The sequence below is a fragment of the Notamacropus eugenii genome, chromosome X (genome assembly GCF_028372415.1).
Source record: "Notamacropus eugenii isolate mMacEug1 chromosome X, mMacEug1.pri_v2, whole genome shotgun sequence".
NCBI lineage: Eukaryota > Metazoa > Chordata > Mammalia > Diprotodontia > Macropodidae > Notamacropus > Notamacropus eugenii.
In genome coordinates, this window is record NC_092879.1 from 81,020,074 (window position 1) to 81,042,927 (window position 22,854).

Consider the following 22,854-nt stretch of genomic DNA (forward strand, 5'->3'; position numbering starts at 1 on the left):
GGGGGGATACACATAGGATAAAGGTCAAAGGTTGGAGCAGAATATATTGTGCTTCAGCTGATGTAAGAAAAGTAGGAGCAGCAACCTTAATCTCAGACAAAGCAAAAGCAGAAATAGATCTAATCAAAAGAGATAAGGATGGAAATTATATCCTGCTAAAAGGCACCATAGACAATGAAGCAATATCATTAATAAACATGTATGCTCCAAGTGGTACAGCATCCAAATTCTTAGAGAAGAGGTTGGGGGAATGGAAGGAAGAAATTGACAGCAAAACTATACTAGTGGGGGACCTCAACCTCCCCCTCCCTGAACTTGATAAATCTAACCTCCAAATAAATAAGAAAGAGGTTAAGGAGGTAAATAAAACTCTAGATAAGGCAGATATGATAGATCTCTGGAGAAAATTGAATGGGAATAGAAAGGAATATACCTTTTTCTCAGAGGTACATGGCACATTTACAAAAATTGATCATGTACTAGGACATAAAAACCTCACAATCCAGTGCAGAAAGGCAGAGATAATCAATGCATCCTTCTCAGACCAAAATGCAATAAAAATTATATGTAATAAAAGGCCATGGAAAGATAAACCAAAAATCAACTGGAAACTAAATAATCTAATCCTAAAGAAGGAGTGGGTTAAAGAAGAAATCATAGAAACAATCAACAGCTTCATTCAAGAGAATGACAATAATGAGACAACCTATCAAATCTTATGGGACACTGCAAAAGCAGTTCTTAGGGAAATTTTATATCTTTGAATGCCTACATAAATAAAATAGAGAAAGAGAAGATCAATGACTTGGGCATGCAGCTGAAAAAGCTAGAAAAAGAACAAATTGAAAATCCCCAAGTAAACACAAAATTAGAAATACTGAAAACCAAAGGAGAGATTAATAAAATTGAAATGAAGAAAACTATTGAATTAATAAATAAAACCAATTGTTGGTTTTATGAAAAAACTAATAAAATTGATAAACCTTTGGTCAATTTGATTAAAAAAAGAAATGAGAAAATCAAATTACTAATATAAAAAATGAAAGGGGGTGAACTCACCTCCAATGAGGAGGAAATTAAAACGACAATTAGAAATTACTTTGCCCAACTTTATGCTCACAAATTCGATAATCTAAATGAGATGGATGAGTATTTTAAAAAATACAAATTGCCCAGATTAACAGAAGAGGATGTTGAATACTTAAACAACCCCATCTCAGAAAAAGAAATTGAACAAGCCATCAATGAACTCCCTAGGAAAAAATCTCCAGAGCCAGATGGATTTACAAGTGAATGCTATCAAACATTTAAAGAACAGTTAATTACAATACTATAAAGACTAGTTTTGAAAATTGGGGGAGAAGGAGTCCTCCCAAATTCTTTCTATGATACAAATATGCTTTTGATACCTAAACCAGGAAGAGACAAAACAGAGAAAGAAAATTATAGACCAATTTCTCTAATGAATATAGAAGCAAAAATTTTAAATAAGATTTTAGCAAAGATAATCTAGCATCTTATCACAAGAATAATACATTATGATCAGGTAGGATTCATACCAGGAATGCAGGGCTGGTTCAATATTAGGAAAACTATTAGCATTACTGATCATATCAACAACAAATCTAAACCACATAATTATCTCAAGAGATGCAGAAAAAGCTTTTGACAAAATACAACACCAATTCTTATTAAAAACACTGAAGACCATAGGAATAAGGGGAACTTTCCATAAAATAATAAGCAGTATCTACCTAAAACCTTCAGCAAACATTATATGCAATGGAGACAAGCTAGATGCATTTCCAATAAGATCAGGGGTGAAACAAGGATGTCTATTATCACCACTATTATTCAATATGGTACTAGAAATGTTAGCTGTAGCAATTAGACAAGATAAAGAAATTGAAGGAATAAGAATAGGCAAAGAAGAAACTAAGTTATCACTCTTTGCAGATGATATGATGATATACTTAGAGAATCCCAGAGACTCAAGTAAAAAAAAAACTACTTGAAATAATAAACAACTTTGGCAAAGTTGCAGGTTACAAAATAAACCCACACAAATCTTCAGCATTCCTATATATTAGCAACAAAGTCCAACAGCAAGAGATAGAAAGAGAAGTCCCATTTAAAGCTAGGGTAGACACTATAAAATACTTGGCAGTTTACCTGCCAAAACAAACCCAGTGACTATATGAACACAATTACAAGACATTTTTTGCACAAATAAAGTCAGATTTAAGTAAGTGGAAAAACATTAGTTGCTCATGGGTAGGCCGTGCTAATATAATAAAAATGACAATTCTACCTAAATTAGTATACTTATTTAGTGCCATACCAATTAAACTATCAGACAATTACTTTCTAGAGCTGGATAAAGTAATATCAAAATTCATTTGGAAAAACAAAAGGTCCAGAATATCAAAGGGACTAATGAAAGAAATGCTTGGGAAGGTGGCCTAGCACTACCAGACCTCAAACTGTACTATAAAGCAGCAATTATCAAAACCACTTGGTATTGGCTAAGAAACAGAGAGGTAGACAAGTGGAATAGACTTGTCACTCAAGACGCAGTAGGCAAGGAATATAGCAACCTTCTGTTTGATAAACCCAAGGACCCCAGCTTCTGGGATAAGAACTCACTGTTTGACAAAAATTGCTGGGAAAAGTGGATAACAGCATGGCGGAAACTAGGCATAGACCCATGCCTGACATCATACACAAGAATAAAGTCCAAATGGGTACACGATCTAGGTATAAAGATTGATACCATGGACAAACTCGAGGAGCAAGGAATAGTGTATTTATCAGATTTATGGAGAAGGGAAGAATTTTTTACTAAAGAAGAGATAGAATGCATTATGAAATACAAGATGGATAACTTTGATTACATTAAACTGAAAAGTTTTTGCACAACCAAACCCAATGCAACCAAAATTCAGAGGGATGTAGTAAATTGGGAAAGAATTTTTACAGCTAATCTCAGGGATAAAGGCCTCATTTCTAGAATATACAGAGAACTCAGTCAAATGTATAACAATACAAGTCATTCCCCAATTGATAAATGGTCAAAGGATACGAATAGGCAATTTTCAGAGGAAGAAATTAAAGATATCTATAATCATATGAAAAAATGCTCAATCACTTTTGATTAGAGGGATGCAAATCAAAACAACTCTGAGGTACCACATCACACCTATAAGATTGGCAAACATGACAGAACAGGAAAATGATAAATGTTGGAGAGGATGTGGGAGAGTTGGAACACTAATTCATTGTTGATGGAGCTGTGAGCTCATCCAACCATTCTGGAGAGCAATTTGGAACTATGCCCAAAGGACTACAAAAATGTGCATACCCTTTGACCCAGCAATATCGCTACTAGGACTGTATTCCGAAGAGATCATAAATGGGAAAGGATCCCACAAGTACAAAAATATTTATAGCAGCACTCTTTGTAGTTGCCAAAAACTGGAAATCAAGTGGATACCCATCAGTTGGGGAATGGCTGAATAAGTTGTGGTATATGAATGTAATGGAGTACTATTGTGTCATAAGAAATGATGAACAAGAAGACTTCAGAGAGGCCTGGAAGGACTTATATAATCTGATGCTGAGGAAAAGGAGCAGAACCAGGAGAAATTTGTGCACAGCAATGACCACAGTGTGTGAAAGTTTTTTCTGGTAGACTTGGAACTTCGTAATAACGCAAGAACTTAAAAATAATAATAATAATATTTCCCAATGGTTTTCCAAGGCAAAACGCCTTCCACACTCAGAGAAAGAACTATGGAATTCACTTGCAGAATGTAGCAGATCTTGTTTGTATATGCGTGTGTGTATGTGTATTATGTTTTGATTTGTTATATGATTTCTTCCATTTATTTTAGTTTGTCTATACAGCATTACTATAGTGAAAATGTATTCAATAGGAAAGTATATGTAGATCATATATAGAATTGTATGGCCTCTTGGGGAGGGAGGGGGATGGTGGGGGATAGGCGGGGGAGTAAAAATTAAGCTTTTTTGTAGCGATTGTAGAACATTAAAAAAAATAAATAAACAAATGAAAGTGAATCCTGGAGAGAAATAAAGAAGTGAACATATGGCATAGGTCTTTCCTTTAAATGGAATAAATTTATTTTAATTTTTATATTTATTTTTAAAAATTATTCTGTAACTATACATTATTTTTACATGGTAGCCATTTCCAGATATTCTTTCAATGAGTCTTCCTTTGTAACAAAGAAAGATAAGTATAATGTCCTGTGTCCAGCTAGTGGATCCATAGCAATATTGTTAAACACTGAAAAAATGGAGACTACTAACCTCTCCACATCAGTTGTGTGTGTTCAGTACAATGTATTCAAAATATCACATTGAAACACTCACAACTGTACCAAAATGAGGAAGATAAAATTCGTTATTTTCAATTCTCTGGACCACAATTGATCATTAAAATTATTGAATTTAGCTTATTTTTATGTTCTTTTCACTTGTATTACTGTTATCATAATTTGTATTTTTCTCTTAATTCTATAGACATCATATATATCAATTCATAGACTTCTCATATCTATATGAATTGTTCATGTTATTCATTGTTTCTTAGGTTAAAATAATATTCTAGTACTTTCAAATGTCACCATTTAATTATGAAGTAGTTAAATGACAACCATCTCAGTTTCATTCTTCACTAGCAAAAAATAAAGCCCTGTTATGAAAAAAAAAGAAAAATCCACATGATACCTGTGTGGCAGATGGACTGGAGAGGGAAGAACCTGAAAACTGGGAGACTAATTAGGACGTTGTTGTCCAGTAACAGCAGAGGATCTGAACTAAGGCACTAGTTGCGTGAGTGGAGAGATGGGAGTGGATGTGAAAGATGTTTTGAAGACAGACTCATGAGATTCAGCAATGAGTTGGATACATGGAGTGAGAATGGGAAGAATGAATTAAACGTGTGTGTGTGTGTGTGTGTGTGTGTGTGTGTGTGTGTGTTGGGGGGATGACAGTTGTCATCAATTTCTTGAAAGGCTGTCACTTGGCAGAGATTAGACTTGTTCTGCTTCTCCCCCAACCCAGGCCAGAATTCAGAGTAAGAAAAGGAATCATCAGGACTTCTTTTTTGCCACTAGTCTAAAACATAAGTTCTCCAGTTTGGCATCTAAAGGTCTTGTGGTTCCAGGCAACTTTCTCCCTCTTATTGCATGTCACTATCCTTTCCAAGCTCTACTATCCAGCCAAACCGTCCTAGGTACTGTTGCCTGCTCTTGCTGCTCCAATTCCTGTCTCATACTTTTTACTCAGGTTTTTCTCACATACCTGGAACATCAAATTCCTTCTCTCATCCACTTGGAATCCCCAGAGTCCTTCAAGGATAGGTTCCTTTGATTCCCAGCCTCCACAAGTGTCATCATTTACATGAGGTCTTTCTTGATCCCCCAAGTTGTCAGAGGTCTCCCCTCAAACAACTTCATAGTTCATTTGTATTTATTTTGCATTTGGTACCTTATAAGAGACATGGAACACTTCAGCCTCCCTATAATTAGAAATGAATATCACCCTGAGGGCAACCAGAGAAATGTGGTGGGTATGAGTGGGTTGCAACACATTACAAATGGGAATATTCCAAAGGACAAGCAGAATCCAGGATGTCTTCAAAGACATGCATAAGCCAAAAAGACGATGGGCTAGTCAAGGGAAATGAACAAAGATGGACAGCTTGTGGGTACTGCTGAGATCCTCTGGAAGGGTGGAGAAATCACAGAATGCCCCCCTCAGAATGCCCCTTCTGAGGAGCTCCTAGGAAGATACCTGGGATACCTGGAGCTTCAAGATAGGTGGGTGTGTTGAGGAGAGATTTGCTTTGTGGGAGGGAATGCCCACATAGACAACATCACAAACCTATTTGAGTAGATTTTGTATTTTCTTATCTATGTACACATTCCCATTCCCTGCTCCCCCCCCCCCCCATAATAGAACATAAGCTCCCCAAGGGCAGGAACTATTTTAATTTTTGTTTGTATCCCTGGCGCCTGGCACGTAGTAGGGGCTTAATAAACACTTATTTGATATTGAATCTAATCAGTAGTAAAATAGCAATCTCCTTTATCTTCTGAACATGTATTCATCCAGCTACCACTTAAAGAGTTCTACTGAATGGGAATTGCAACCACAGTGGTGCAAAACAGAACTATAAATTATTCCTCCTTTTAAAACACCTTTGGACACTGGACTTAAATGAGGAAAAGAAACCTTAAAAGTCATTTAATATGCTGAGTAGGCCTTTAATGAATACTTGCTGAAGTCAATGTCAGTGTCAGGTAATGGGGAAAGATAGCACCAAACTTTTCTTTCTTTATATTTGGAAATGCATGAGCAAACGTTGTCGGCAGCCTGTGCATTGTCTCAGAGTAATGAAAAAATGTATCAATTTGATTAAATCGCTGCTGGCTACTTGCTTTCCGTAAAATATGAAAGGTGTTGATGCAGTGCTCAGTGATCGGGCCAGGCATAATAGCATTAAACTCAAAGAAGTCCATTAACTCTAAGGGTGCCAGAAGTAAAACATTGAGAAAACTTCTCTGGGAAAAGAGCTTTTACAGGAGGCTATTGGTGCATTTTTTAAAGAGAGATGAATGGTAAAAAGCAAACTATAAAAAAATAAAAATGCAAGTGGCTTTAATTCGATGAAAATTTATGATGTCTTGAGACACAACCTGGCATTACTCATTTCTCATTCATTAATCTCCTAGTCTTACTTTTTTTTTTTAAAAAAGTTAATTTTCATATAACTTATTAACAACCTGATTGTTGATCCGAAGTGTACTAATTTTGTTCAGACTGTTCTTAGGTTATTATAGTGTAGCTAAATAGCACCACATCTCTTATAAGCAAAATTAGCTTATCCTTAAGAATTTCTGTACTGGAAAGAACACTAGATTTGGAGTCTGATGAGACTTAGGATTGCATCTCCACTTTGACATTCTTCTTTGTGACCCTGGGCAAGTCAGTTTAATTTCTGGGCCTTGGTTTTCTCAATTGTATAAATGAGAGGATTAGAGAAGCCCTGTAGCACCAGAACTGTGATCCTATCATCTCCCTCTCTGAGCCTCAGCTAATTCATTTGTTAAACTCTAATAATACTGTGGACTATGGACCTCACCAAAGGGTTGGAAGGAAGGTGTTTTGGAAACAAGAACCTACTCAATAACAGTGAATTCTTGTTAGTCTAATTTATTATTAGACTACTAATTGACAGAGAAATCATGTGATAGGATGGATAGTTTATCAGCCCTGGAGTTAGGAAAACCTGGGTTCAAGTCCTTTTTTGAGATGTACTACTTGCATGATCATGACTAAATCAATTTACTTCTCAAGACTCTCAGGCATTTCTCTAAAACTACAAACTACATGAGTTGCCAATCGATATATGTGGATAGAATTTCCACAATGGGAGCTCACCATGACATAAAACTATAGGTCCACAGGCTCCTGTCACTTCTCCCCCCTCTCCCCAGATCTACTCATGGCTAAAGCATACACGTGTGAGATTAATTACATTCTACAATTCAGAAAACAAGAATTCTTTCCCTCTGCTACTTGTCAGCCTTCTAGGATTTGACTTAGATGGAGAAAAAAATGGTATAAAGCTATTTAAGAGGTTGAAATCCTTATAAGATCACCTCAAGTAATGAAAAAGAAAAGTCCTCTTCCTGTGAATGCAGTAAGATTTGAGTCCCTCCCACCCCTTTATATTCCATGCTGAGATCTCAGGTCCAACAGGCCCCATGCATGCTTGATTAGCAGGATAATATTCTTGGCCTGTCTGATCAACTTACAGTTGATGCCAGCAATGGAATGTGTTCTATATTATACAGCTGCAGAGGCAACAAAAATATTCATTTATGCTTCTGCTCGCCCAGTACCTTCCACGAGCTAAGTGGAAAATCACTTTGGATGTTTATATTTATTTCTAGTCCATAATGCACGGTGCTAATCCAGTGATAAAGACTTTATACCATGCCATGGGCTGCCATTGTTAATGCAGCTTTTAAGTGAAGCGACTTCAGTGTTTCATGGGACTGAGCCAAGCTGTAAACATCATCCACAGGCAAATAATTGATAAGTTGGCTATGACTGTCAACTGGTTTTTGCTTCAAGTTGTTTTCAGAAATATGTTGTCTTAAAAAAATATAATGGAAAAGTGTTCTTTAAAATGAAAACCCCCAAAATGGGAAGGGCAAGGGAGGGAGATCAGGCTTTTCTGCTAAGCACATCCCCCACAATTAGAGCAATCAGGCCAATGCTGTGGATTGCAGGAAAACATTGTCATGTAAGTGCTCACGCAAATAAGTCTGCCCCTATGGATACAAACGGAATGCTTGCTCAGAAGAGGTGGGGGCAATCTGCTCACATGACACCTATGTGTAGTGCAGGAGCCAGCCGGTTTTGTTTACTGTGTTTGCATCACTGTGTAAAAAGCTATAAATTCAGGTTTTCCCAAACAACATTCAAGCAGATTCCAGGGTATACTGGTACAGAAAAACAAAGGTGAGAACAGACTGGGCAGCAACAAGAGACTGTGGTACTCCAGATAACTAGGCAGAATAATGGGCCTTGAATAAAGGTAACGACTTCTGTAAAATACAATGTACATGAGAGACAAAGCAGAGGGCCTGGAGTTCCAAGGGACTACAGAGACCACCAGATCTAAGCTCCATGAGACAGAGGAAGAAATCAAGGTTCCTAAAGGGGTGGGGATTTGCTCAAGATCAACACAGTGACCAAAGTAACAGGGCTCTGATTTGAACCAAATATCAACTGCCAATACCAAGTCTAATGCTCAACACAACTGTGAAGGGATCAATGCACAAGGCCTATGAAAAGGAGTAAGGTACCAGTTTTGTAGAAAAATCTGATTTTATTAATGTAACTACAGTCTGGCATATGCCTAGACCACCTAAGATGGAGTCATCCACATGGAAACTGCTAGAGGACTGCTTTCAGGAAAGTGGAGGACTGGAGGATATTTCTACATTCTCTGTTGGCCTACCACATGGTTGGGAGCCATCTTTCCTCCACTGCCTATGTAGTCATAACTGTCAATGTCTTTAAAATAATCTGATTCAACAACAGTATGTCTTCTGCTACATAACAATCTGAAGGTAAAGGACTTATTGATTTGGGTATTTAATCTTTTTCTTTGTTCATTTCTACACTAGGTTCAAGGACTGGAGTCTCTAATCTGGCTTAAGAACACAAGCCATGGGGATCTGAGAATCCAAGAAGCCAGGATGGATATTGTATCCAGCCCAGCAGTAATGCTCTTAGGAGGAAGAGTCCAGGGGTGTCAGCCCTGGGAATTGAATTTGATGGGACTAAGGCTATACAGGAAGTGAATTAAGCTATGAACAAAAATAACAGATGTGGTTTAGAGGAACAGAACACCTGAGGTATTGGGGTAAATGCGTATATGTTTGTTCTTAGCGTATCTATGAAATAAATATCCCTTGGTAAAAGCTCCATGATATTAAGAAGTTAAATGGAACTGCAGTGACTGGAGAACACAGTTGGTGAGGACATGAACCAGTGGCAGAGAAGAAACTCTTCAAACCTTCAGGGACCACAGAGAGCCATTTTGCTGTTCAGTCACTTCAGTCGTGTCTGACTCTGTGACCCCATTGAGGTTTCCTTGGCAATGATGCTGGAGTGGTTTACCATTTACTTTTCCAGTTCATTTTACAGATGAGGAACTGAGATAAAACAGGGTGAAGTGACTTGCCCAGGGTCACACAGCTAGGAAGTGTCTGAGGCCAGATGTGAACTCAGATCTTCTTAAGCCCCGTCCAGCTGCTCTTATCATCTTGCCACCTAGCTGTCCTCAGAGAACCATTAGGAAGGTAAAATGTAACAGGTCTTTCTGAGAAAATATCACACTTATTCCTATTAAAAACACTAGAAAACCTCCCGTGTAATTTATCAATGCATCAATCAACTTTGCTCCCTTCCCATATTAACTTAAAGGGGAGATAGATGAGGTGAACTCATATGGGAAAGTGAGGAGATATTGACTGGATTTAGGCGTGGAAACAAAAACTTTGATTAAAAAGGGGGGGAATTTGTGGGGAAACAAAAAGAGGGAATCTTGTTTCCAAAGGGTTAAAACTCCTCCTAGTTTTAAGTGATAGCAGGTAATCAGACTTGTGACCTAGCATGGTCAGGTAAAAGGTCAGAAACTTGTGCATGGACTTGGCGAGCTGTTTGGGGGAGGCCTATCAGAGAGGAGAACATGAAGTGAAGCATTCAAGAGCCTTCTTCTAGCCAAAAGATGGTGAGGTGGGAAATTCCAAATTGGAACAGTATAAGAAGGCTTGTATTGGTCTGAATAATTGTAGCACTCCTCTAGGAATTACCCATTCATTCAGGGGGAATGAATGTGAAAAAATTAATAAAAGCTTTTCTGATTTAAAAAAAAACACTAGAAAACATAGGAATAAATGGAGTTTTCCTTAAAAAGATAAATCTAAAACCATTAGCAAGCATTTTCTGCAATGGGGGATAAGTTAGAAGCTTTCCCAATAAGATCAGGAGTGAAGCAAGGATGCACATTATCACCAGTATTATTCAATATTGTTCTAGAAATGCTAGCTATCCAATAAGAGAAGAAAAAGAATTTGAAGGAATTAGAATACACAGAAAGGAAACAAGACTATTACTCTTTGCAGATAATGTCACAGTTTACTTACAGAATCCTAGAGAATCAACTAAAAAACTAGTTGCAATAATTAACTCTAGCAAAGCGACAGGATATAAAATAAATCCACATAAATCAGCAGCATTTCTATATATTTCCCAAAATTCAGCAAGTGGAGACGTAAAAAGGAAATTTCATTCAAAATAACTGCATACAATATAAAATATCTGGGAGTCTACTTGCCAAGACAAATCCAGGGATTATATGAACACAATTACAAAGCACTTTTCACACAAATAAAGTGAGATCTGAACTGGAGAAATACTAATTGCTCATGGGTAGGTGGAGTGACTATAATAAAAATGACAATTGTATCTAAACTAATTTACTTATTCAACCACACCAATCAAACTAGAAAAAATAATAACAAAATTCATCTGGAAGAATAAAAAGTCATGAACATCAAGAGAATTAATGAAAAAAAAATGCCAGATCTCAAACTAAATTATGAAAAGTGATAACTACCAAAACAATATGTTACTGGCTAAGAAATAGAGTGGTGGGTCAGCGGAATATATTAGGTAAAGAATAAATAGAGGTAAATGACCCTAATAATCTAGTATTTGACAAACCCAAAGTTCTGAGCTTTGGGGACAAGAACTCAAAGGGAAAGCAATTTGGCATAAATTAGGCATAGACCAACATCTCTCACTATACACTGAGATAAGGTCAAAATGGATACATGATTTAGACGTTAATGGGGAGATCATGTCTTACCTGTCAGAATTACGGATAAAGGAAGAATTTGTGACCAAATAAGAAAGAGCACTATGGCATGTGAAATGAATGATTTTGATTACATCAAATTTAAAAAGTTTTTGCACAAATAATGCTTCCAAGACTGGAAGGAAAGTAGGAAACTGAGGGAAAAAATTACACCAAGTTTCTCTGATAAAGGCCTCATTTCTCAAATATATAGAGAAGTGAGTCAAATTTATAAGAATATGAGTCATTCTCCAATTGACAGTCAAAGGACATGAACAGGCAGTTTTCAGAGGAAAAAAATCAAAGCTATCTATATTCACATGAAAAAAATGCTCTAAATCACTATTAATTAGAGAAATGAAAATTAAGACAACTCTGAGATCACCTCACACTTATCAGATAGGCTAGTATGACAGAAAAGGGAAATGACAAATATTGGAGGTGATGTGCAAAAACAGGTACACTAATATACTCCTGGTGGAGTTGTAATCCAGCCATTCTGTAGAGCAATTTGGAATTATGCTCAAGAGGCTATAAAAGCTTAGGTACACTTTGGCCCAGCAATACCAATATTAAGTCTGTATTCCAAAGAGATCAAAGGAAAAGTATAAAAATATGTCTAGCAGCTCTTTCTGTGGTGGCAAAGAACTGGAAATTGAAGGGATTCTCATCAACTGGGGAATGGTTGAACACGTTGTGGACCATGAATGTAATGGAATATTACTGTGCTATAAGAAATGATGAGGGGATGGTTTCAGAAAAAAAAAACAAAAACACAAAGTGAAGTAAAAAGAACCAGGAGATCACTGTACACAGTACCAACAATGTTATAATGCTGACCAACTGTGAATGACTTAGCTACTTTGATGAATACAATGATCAAAACAATTCCAAAGCTCCCTCAGAGCTTCTGTGGATATTCTGGGCTGGGTCTGACTCAAGCCAGAAACCTGGTAGCATCTATTCATTTATGGCATGAAATGAGACACTAAGAGGTTGTCCAATAGTAAACAAAAAGATTTACTTAGCCATATTAAGAGAAGGTCAAGCATAAGAAAGTTCCTGGAGTGCCTCATACTTATTTTATGCTCAGGACCAAGATGTATACTTAATTGAACTAGTCAAAGAAGTTCTCTCCCTACACTAATAAGACAACAGATATGGCTAACAAATATAATAACCAAATTAACATGTAGCACTAGTAGGAAGACAAAGCCCAGCTTTGCCATTTAATATACGTGTGACCCTGTCTAAGGCACGAAAGCTCCCTGGGCCTCAGTTTCCTCAATTGTAAAAGGAGAAGATTGTGCTCAGTGCCAGAATGCAAAGGTTCTTTCCAACTCCAGATCTATGATAGTATTTGATATGACACTATTTCCATGTCCTGGCTGATGTGCTTACAAAGAAATCCACTAGATGAAATAACTCTATATAACAAATGACTTCCCCTAGCCTCTGTCAATACAAGAGTCATTCACTATTAAATACGATCCTGTTGCTTTGGCTGTTTTTTATTTGTGGTAATACAGTATTTGTTTATCACATAAAACAACAATAAAAACTGACAAGGTTGTGAAAGGATGGGTTCAATTTGGGGATTTGGCAGGGAAAAAGGAAGCTTTAAAAAGGTTCTTCCCTCAGGGCCAGGAAGATTGACAGTTGCAGAGAAGTGAGAGAAGTAATTGGCTAAGCTGGGGAAGAGGAAATCTGGTAACAATTACTCCAGTAAGTGAATGCAATAGTGATCTCATCATCTTAAATACTCCCTTCATCAGTGAGGATTTGAACTAATCCATGCCTTTGCACCATCATCATATCCTCCCATGAGTCACTGATCATAGTTAGAGATGCAAAGGATCTTTAAGGATCTTTACTGGTCATCTGGACCAACTTCCCTCATTTTACAGATGAAGAAAGTGAAACTTAGAGAGGCTAAGGTCAAGGTCTCATACATGTTAAGTGGTGGAACCAGGCCCTACTCTAGATCCAGGGCTCTATGGATTTATCTCAACACACTGGAGAGATTTCCTTTAATAAAACCAAAAGGCCCTTGGACTCATAAACAACATCCCCACCTCTATACACCTGCATAGCATTTGTGAAGTTACTCTGGGCTTCACTGTCCTCTACAAAAGAGAAGATTTAGCATGCTGACTTCTGAGATCCGTTTCAGCTCCTAATCTATATGACAGAGGCACCAGGTATGACATTAGCTGAAAGAATTCTGGATGACTTAGTCTTAGGCCTGGATTACAATCTCAACCCCTGATAGCTACAAGAGGTTCTGGGAGCCTCAGCTTCCTCACATAGGAATAATGAAACTCACAGTATTGATTCCCACAAGGTTGCTGTCATGAGGCAAAAAAATGAGACTGTGATGGATCTGTGGGTGGTTTCATCAATGTGGGCATTGCCTCTACTGCTACACAGCTTAAACCAGTCATGCCTTTGCATCCCATTTGATTCTTGACTGTTACTTTTCATACATCTCTTATGAAAATGACTCAAGAGGGTGGAAGGGGGAGGTTCCTTTAGATCTCTTGACACTGTATGGATATATAACATATTACATGTGTATGCATATATATGCTGTCTCTTTGAGTCACACTGGGATATATGTGTATACATTTACATACACACATACACATACACACACATGCACATATATATATATATATATATATATATATATATATATATATATATATATATATATATCTTTGCAAACTTTAGAGCAGTTTACAAAAGCAAATTATTAAAACAATGCAGTAAGACAAAAACTTCCAACACAACAAAACAATTTAGCCACTCATTTGTCCGGGATGTTGTAGAAGGAAGAATCATACATAAGGGAGGTACGGCCTAGAGTTCCTCTAAGGTAACTCCAACTCTAAGACTGTGTCATTTGATGGTCCATTAAACTTATCAAAATGTGACTCTACTTACAAGTACCAATGTTCCATAGTCCATAAAGAAGAATGTGTTTTTAGTGCTCATCTTATTACTTGACATTACCAGAGAACAATTAGGGAGTCCACAATAATCTATTACCAGAGAAGCCAAGAAAGGGAATGGCTACCCAGAAACCTGGAACTGATTCCCTGGAGACATATCAGCAAAGCTGCTGCAGGAATGCACATGCATTGAAGACTTGATACTGGAGAGAGGTAGAGAAAGAGACCATTGCAGGGAGTAGGCTTACAGGGAGTCAAAGATGACAAAGAACCTTATACTTTTCCTTGAAAATTCTTAATAATTGAGGTACATGTTAGTTTCTGACTTGTAACTTGAACTTTTCTTTTTGCTTCTGATAAAACCCACTGTGTTATAAGTTAAAACGTATGATTATTTAAATAGAAATAGACTTTCAGTACTGACCCTGGCCCTTGAACAATTTCCATATTAGGCCATATCAGGAGAAAGGAGGAGAGGTGTGCCAACATCATGCAAGCAATCGCTTCAGTTCTCAACTAATACAGCATTCTGAAAGCCATGAGATATTCAAGTCAACAAGTACAGATTAAGTATTGTGCTGAATACTAGGGATACAAAGAAAGAGAAACGTAATCCCTTCCCTCAAAGAGCTCATGATCTATGGGGGAGGGGGGGAACATGTGAATGGCTGTGTACAAAGAAGATATATACAGGATAAATTGGAGACAATTCAAGAGGGAAAGTAATAGCAATAGGGGAGGAATTGGGAAAGGCTCCTTGCAAAAGACAGGATTTTAGCTGAGAATCCAGGGAAGGCAGGTTCTAAAGAAAAGGAGAGAGTACATTCAAGACATGGGGGACAGTCAATGGAGATAGAGTATCTTGTGTAAGGAACAGGAATAAGGCCAGTGTCACTGAAAAGCCCAGTAACATAGAAGTAAAATGTAAAAAAACTGGAAAGATAGGAAAAGGCCAGTGTCAGAAGAGTTTCAAAAGCCAAACAGGATTTTATATCTGATCCTGGAGGCAATAGGGAGTCACTGGAGTTTCAATGGGGGGGGGGGTGATGTCATTAGACTTGAACTTTAGAGAGATCACTCTAATCACAGGAGGATATGGCAAGAGAGTTGAGGTAGGGAAGTCAATAAGTAGGCTAAAATAGTCCAGGTATGATGATGAGGGCCTGTATCTGAGGGGCAGCAGAGGCAGAGGAAAGAAAGGAATATACATTATTATATATATATATAAAATTATATAATATTATATAATACACATACATTATTGCACACACATATGTACTTATATGCACATATATGAGAAATACAAATTGTGAAACAGGGTAATTAGAAGACTATTGAGACCCTTACTAGTAACAGGAAAACCAGGAAGAGACTAGATTTAAGACATTCAATCTGAGATGTCAAATGGACAGTTAGAGAGATGTGAGATTAGAAGTCAGGAAAGAGGTCAGGGCTGGATAAAAAGATCTGTGAATCTGGTTAGGGTTAGAGACAGTATTAGAAACTCATCTGCTTAAACTTCCCTGGCAACAGCAGCATTGTCTACTACACTGTTATTTTTTCAGTTGTATGTAATGGGGAAGGAGGTGGGAGTGGGGAGATTAAATCACCCACTTGGCTCCAACCAAAATAATATCTCAGGAAAATGGACCCCAGTGGTTTCCATGGCTAAAGTGAGTCGTGGCTTTCTGTTAACAGGCTTGGTTCTCCTTCATTAAAAACTGACATGTTCTTTAAAAAAATGTAAGGGTTGCATGTGTGTCTACATGTATGTGCAAGTGTGTGCATGTGCACAATGCAGAAGGCATAACAGTTTCTAGGCCTCCAGGGGTAAATAGGTGCAGGCATAGATCCTACCGGGGAGACACCTGACACGTGGCCTGACTAACCTATTAGTGGTGGTAGGAGCTGAAAGTCACAGGTTTTCTGAGATATTTCTTTCTCTCTCTCTCTCCTCTATCTTTCTTCACACACACACACATTCATGTCTCTCTCTTTGTCTTTCCATCTTTGTCTCTCTGTTCTTTCTCCATATCACTTTTTCCTTTCCCAGTGCACTCTGAAGCCCATAGATTGGACAACAATAGGTCCCTGCCCAAACTCCACTTAATGGCTGTTTTCTGGACCCTCCAGGCTTAAGAATGATTATCAATAGTAACTGTTGCTCTTTCCCTTCCAGCTTGATTTACTTATTTTTTTTTCTTTTACTCATTAAAGGGGCCATTCCCTGATTACTTCTTAAAGAGGCCTATTCACTGGATGGACGTCACCTCACTCTAAGTGTGTACCTGAATAGGCCTTAACTGTAGAAAGGTCAAGGCCTCCCATTGCTTCCTGGGTTGTCTCCAGTCATCCTGATGAATATCTGGTCACTGGATCCAGATGGCTCAGGAGGAGAAAGTGAGGCTGGTAACCCTGCACAGCCCTTCCTCACTTAAAACAAAGTCAAGTGCAAGTCATGTCATCATTTCTCGGATGTCATGGTCTTCTTCGAAAACGGACAACCTTTCCTTTCTTGACCTCTTTGTCTCTTTCTCTCTCTGTCATTCTATTTCTCTCTGTATTTCTCTCTTCTCTCCCTCCCTCTATGTCTCATTCTCTGCTCTATCCACTTCTCTCTGTGCTCTATATCTCTGCTTTCTCCAACTGTCTCTTCTCTCTTTATGTCTCTTTATCTCTCTCTGTCTCTGTTTCCATCTTTCTGCTCTTTCTCCATATCTCTCTCTGCTTTCTCCCCATCTCTTCTCTCTTCATCTTTCTCCATGTCTTTGTCTTTCTCTCTCAGTTTCTCTCTGCTTTCCCTTTCTCTGTCCCATTCTCTGTTGTCCATGTCCCTCCCTTCCTCTCTTACCCCCTTTCCCTGGTGGACAAAAAACCAGTTTGTTTTTCTTTCTACTTTGGTTTGGAAGACAGCAAGGCTTGGGTATCAAGGCAGGTCTACCTGAGGTCAAGAAAGGTAATCCATCCTATTTTCAGGAATGCTTCTATGTCTTATACTTTTAGGATCACTGTTAAATACTGTATTATTAATGAACAAAAGTTATTTTATGGACTGATATGACTTCCTCAGACGTCTCCATTTTTTCTATACTTCATAAAATGATTCTCCCTTTCTCTCTCAAGACAAAGTATCTTTCTATTGAGTGGGTCTCGGCCTACCAAAGATCTTGCTTTCCATTATCCAAAAGGTTCAGAGGCAAAGAAAACCCTGGCCTAACATTGTTTCAGGGGAGGAATTCATGATTATCAAGTTCTAAGAATACCAATCTTAATAATGGAGGTAGTCAAGAAACTGTCCCTAATATAGGCAACATAGATACACACAGCTCTGACCATATTCTCTGACATCAACTAGTCTGCTGCAAAGGTACCACACAACATTGCAAGGCCCCAAACATGGAGTACTATCCATTGCTTTTCAGTGCAGCAAGAACATCTATCAGTACAAATGAGAAAGTATTCCATTCAATTTGAAAAGGGTAGCCAGAGGACAAATCACCAAGAAGGGGTTAGAACAGTATATTTCATTTTGTAGGATAGAAATGGTTAAAAAATCAGGCTTTGCTAAGAAGAGATGCATCCCAAGGCCAACTTGCCTACTTGTCATTTACTTGGTTTAAACACAGTTACCTAAGAGCATATTTCAACTCAATTAAATCGCAATTAATTTCTACACAGAGTGATTCATACAATTCTGAATAATTGCCCTCTGGTACCGGCAAAAAGACACAAAAATGACAGAGAAGGCAGTGATAATTGTAAACAACTCTTTGATATAAAAATACATAAAGAGTAAGGAATTTTAGCATCAGGATCTCCTGTTATGGAAACTCCCTCCATCAACATAGATGGCAATGACTTAGTAGGTAAGTGGAAAGGATTTACTTCGGGCAAACAGATGTTGTCCAGGGTCACAGAGATAGTTCAGCTTAGAAATGGGACTTTGTATATGCCATATACCACCTATGTAACCATGGGCAAGTCATTTAACCTCTGTAGGCCTCATTTTCCTCACCTGCAAAATAAAGGAGCAGGATTGGATGATCTCTAAGGCTGCTTCTCTCCTTAACCCTACTATCTATTGATCCAGCTCTATCCACTAGGCTACAGGACCTCTCATTATTTCTTGATAGTATTTGCAATTGAGTTATATTACATCTCTTACTAAAGGATGAAATATACTTACTATGACCTTCTGGTATTATTTATGACTTGAGTCTCTTTTAAAATGTTCTCCTTGCTGAGAGGAACAAACTTAACTCATTAAAATTTCAACCAAGTAGTGCTAATCTCTAGGTAAATTGTTTGCTACCAAGGAGACAAGCTGTGTCAGTTTTCTATTCATGAGCTGGTAAATTAGATATTGGGAGCAAAGCCACTAAATCCAGGGCTGGAATGGTTCCACCCAAGAATGAGGCCAGTGATTTCCAAGTCTTAATCTTGGCCTCAAAAATGCAACTCTCCCCAAGAAAACCAAGACCAAAAACTTCTGTAGATGTGCTCTCTGCTGTATCAGATATATAAAAAGATGTAAATATTTGGAAGCCGGACTCTGCTGCCAAGGAGTGGGGTCATCTTCTCTTTGCAGTCCTTACCAAGGTGTCCTTTTCTCTTGGTCACTGTCCCTGAACCTTGAGCTTTCAATCTCTGATTACATGCAAACATTTACTCCAAAATCCCCTGATTTTTTGATACTTTTAGCCCCCAAAACATTTCCAAGCTCTGATTCAGGCTTTTGAGGGCTGCATAATAGAGTTTGACATTTTCCAGCTGAGGAGTGGCCTAGTTCCAGCTCTATGCTTTATTACTTCACACTCCCTTTGAGAGGATGAGGAAAAGAAAAATAATCAGGTTGTTTAAAATGTAAAAAGGCATAAATGAATTTTCACCGGATGTCCTGTTCAATTATCATTTTCATAAAATTATGGTTGATAAGCTTTTCTTCCATGATACAATGTTAGAAAGTGACATGTTCCCATGAATATTGGGGGACCCTTAGAAAGATGTGATTGGGACATCTGAGACTGCTCTGTCCTTGTGCAACTTAATGGAAAAATGGATTGAAAACTGATAAAAAATTACTTACTGTTTATTTCGCATTAGGAATAGTAAGGGCAAATTCAAAAAATGATTCCTGCCCTCTAGGATCTTAAGTTTCTTTTGGTTGACATGAGGGGCCAAAGATTTTTCAAGACCAAGTTAGAGTGCATATAATATGCTTATGAAACATATCTTATGCCCAAGGCATATGAGGTTACTCTCTCCCTTTTGGTCACTGGCTGTAACTTGCTTCTTGTGGACATCTATACTGGTGCTGTAGCCACTTACCAGTGTACATTTGTTTACAATGATGGAAAGAATTATTCAGTAACATTTCTGAAAAAAATGTATAAACAACAATACAAAATAAAACAATTGAGAATATCACCTGAAAGTGGGAAGAAGACAAGGAACTGGGGGCAGGTGTTAACATGCGTTGCTGGGATGGGCAAGCATCCAAGCAGACAAGGGGGTCCACAGGTGGTAGGGATTCACAAATGACAGAAAAAGCATGTCACATAGTTTGAGTGCATGAATGGGAAGCAATGAGATCCAGATGGAAAAAACTGAGTCTTTCTGAGACACTGAAGTCATTTTTGTCCTTTTGGAGAAGTGAAGCTAGTATCTTACATAGAACCATCTAATGGAGTAAAATATAAAGGATTAATTTGGGTAGATGCCACATACAAGCTGCTGAAGAAATCTGATGTTAGTAAACCAGTAGTAGGTTTATTTTGTTACCGTGAATAAGTTTCAATTGTGAAAAAAGAATAATCTGACATTTGGATCATAACTGCTGATACAAATTCAGTAATGTTTGTTGGGAATAAAGTGTATACTTTCAACAGGACTCACCCCACACAAAAGATGATGCAGGAAATATTTATATTTTCTCTGTCAAACAGATAGACTTTTCCAGTAAAAACAACAGAATGAAAATGGCTAACAGGGAGTTAATACCTCAAACAAGTAAGGAGATAGTAAGAGAAACACCAAGTTGCTTTTGAGGAATTCAAGTCATTTGGTCCAGATGAATTTTGATGCTAGGGTACTGAAAAAACTGGGAGATGAGATTTCTAAGTGACATGAGATAGCTCAAAAAAAATCATAGGGAAGAGCAGAAATACCATAGAATTAGACAAGGGCAAATGTGTTCTAATACTCACAAAAGGGAGGGGTAGAACAGAGGTAGCTAAATATAGGGTTCTAAGCTTGACTGATTCCTACAAGAAGTTCTAGAATGGATAGATGGTAAGTCAATATCTCAAATTCCTACTCTGCTGCCTCATTGTGGCATGGAGGTGACCCTGGATTCCTGAAGGCTGTGACAATAGAACATGAATTCCACTAGGTTCTACCATGTTGGAAAAGGTTCAAGTATGGTCCTAGAAATACATCAAATCAGCTTTCCAAGGATCATTCTAAGCACACAGAGGTCCATAACCAGTAGAATGTCTCGGTGATGAATTCTTTGGCCAATGCGTAAAACAAGGAAAAACACAAAATGGCTTTCAGTCCTGTGTTGTCCCCATCTGATTCAGCTTTAATGGCAGCAGAGTGTTAAAAATAGGTGCAGATTATATTAGCAACCCCATGGTTTTAGACCATCTACAAATAAATTTGATTAATGGTACCCTATATGTGAGATACTGACCAAATGACCCACAAGTAGACATTCTGCTAGAGAAGTAAAATTATATCAGTCTAAAGATTCTTACTAAAAACAAAACCATAAGTAGGAAGTTTCAAATAAGTGGATATGTGGTTCACATGTACTCCTTGGAGAGGCAAAGAAAGGAGTTGGTAGAGTTGGTCTTAATCCATGTGCAAAGGCAAAATAAAACATCTCACAGGGTATTTGGTCCTCTTTACATTGTACGGCTTATGGTAAGTATTTGCAAAAAGACCACCATGAAAATAATTGCAGTTTATAGTCAAACATCAGGGGAAATATTGTTTAGCACAGAACTTCAGGAGAAGAGAGGTTAATCATGGAGAACATAAAGCCTGGTAAGTGTACAAGTCAATGGATCTTGGAAACATGAACCCAGTTACAAGAGAGTGAATGCAGTATGCACTCTGGGCTTTCACAGCAATAACTTGGGCCAAAAGGTTCAAATATGGTGTCTTAAATAGGCCTGGGAAGAAGGTTCAACATCTGGAGTTACAAACAGAGCTATGAGGAAGATCAGAGAGTAGAATTAGTCACCTAATAATGAACCATTTGCCTGTAAAACAGCTGAAATTAATAACTGAGTGTGTCAATGACACCAATTTCTCAGAAATTTACTTTTGTTAGTTTGTCAAATTGAATTATACTTTTAAAGTAAGTTGTCCACACAGTTAATATCTGCCATATGAATTTGTACATAAAGGAAGGCTATATAGTTAAAAAAATGTAATGGATTTTAGAAACTATTTGGAAACCTGAGATGTCTCACGGTTATAAGGCATGAAAAGATTCAATCATAGCAAGCTAATGGGAATTTTTACAATCAAGCAAACACTTGAATTTTCTCCTACAGCAACCAGGACCTCCTAGAACTTATTCAGGTTTTCATTTGGGCCAGTGATTTGCTCTGTCAACACATGTACGTGTGTGTGTGTGTGTGTGTGTGTGTGTGTTTGTCCTTTGTTGCTGAAGAAGGCCATGCCACCAAAGAAATGATGACATGACTTGCACTTGACTTTGTTTTGAGTGAGGGAGGACTGTGCAGGTCACCAGTCTCACTTTCTCCTCCAGAGCCATCTGAATCCAGTGACCAGATATTCATCAGGATGACTGGAGATGATCCAGGATGAGGCACTTGGGGTTAAGTGACTTCCTCAGGGTCACACAGCTAGTGAGTGTCAAGTGTCTGAGGTGAGATTTGAACTCAGATCCTCCTGACTCCTGCATTGGTGCTCTATCTACTGCACCACCTAGCTGCCCTTGTCAACACATGTAGCATTGTAACTGCTGAGATAGATCATACTCTCTTTGCTTTAGATATAGATCCTTTTACATCAAACAGCTATTCTCCTGTACTAGACTGTAAGGCTCACAGGGAGAAAAGAACCAGGTCTTATCTAAGTGATGTATCTACTCCAAAGTTGAACCTACTGATCTATACACAGAAGGTATTTGATAATTGTTGGTTGGATTTTTTTTAAAAAGAGTAGCTTCGTTAGACTGCTAATTTGCATCATCTGTTCTATGTCCTGTAACAGAGTATGAGGCATCCTATATCTGTATTGCGTTAAAGACAGATGAATGAGCAAGCACAAAGAAATGTAAATAGGCAGCAAGCTGTAGATACTAAGCCAACCATGAGCCACTTAAGTCATTACACACGGAAGATTAGAATACAGTGAGGAAGAAAACATTCACCCACATCTACTTTTTTTATTTTA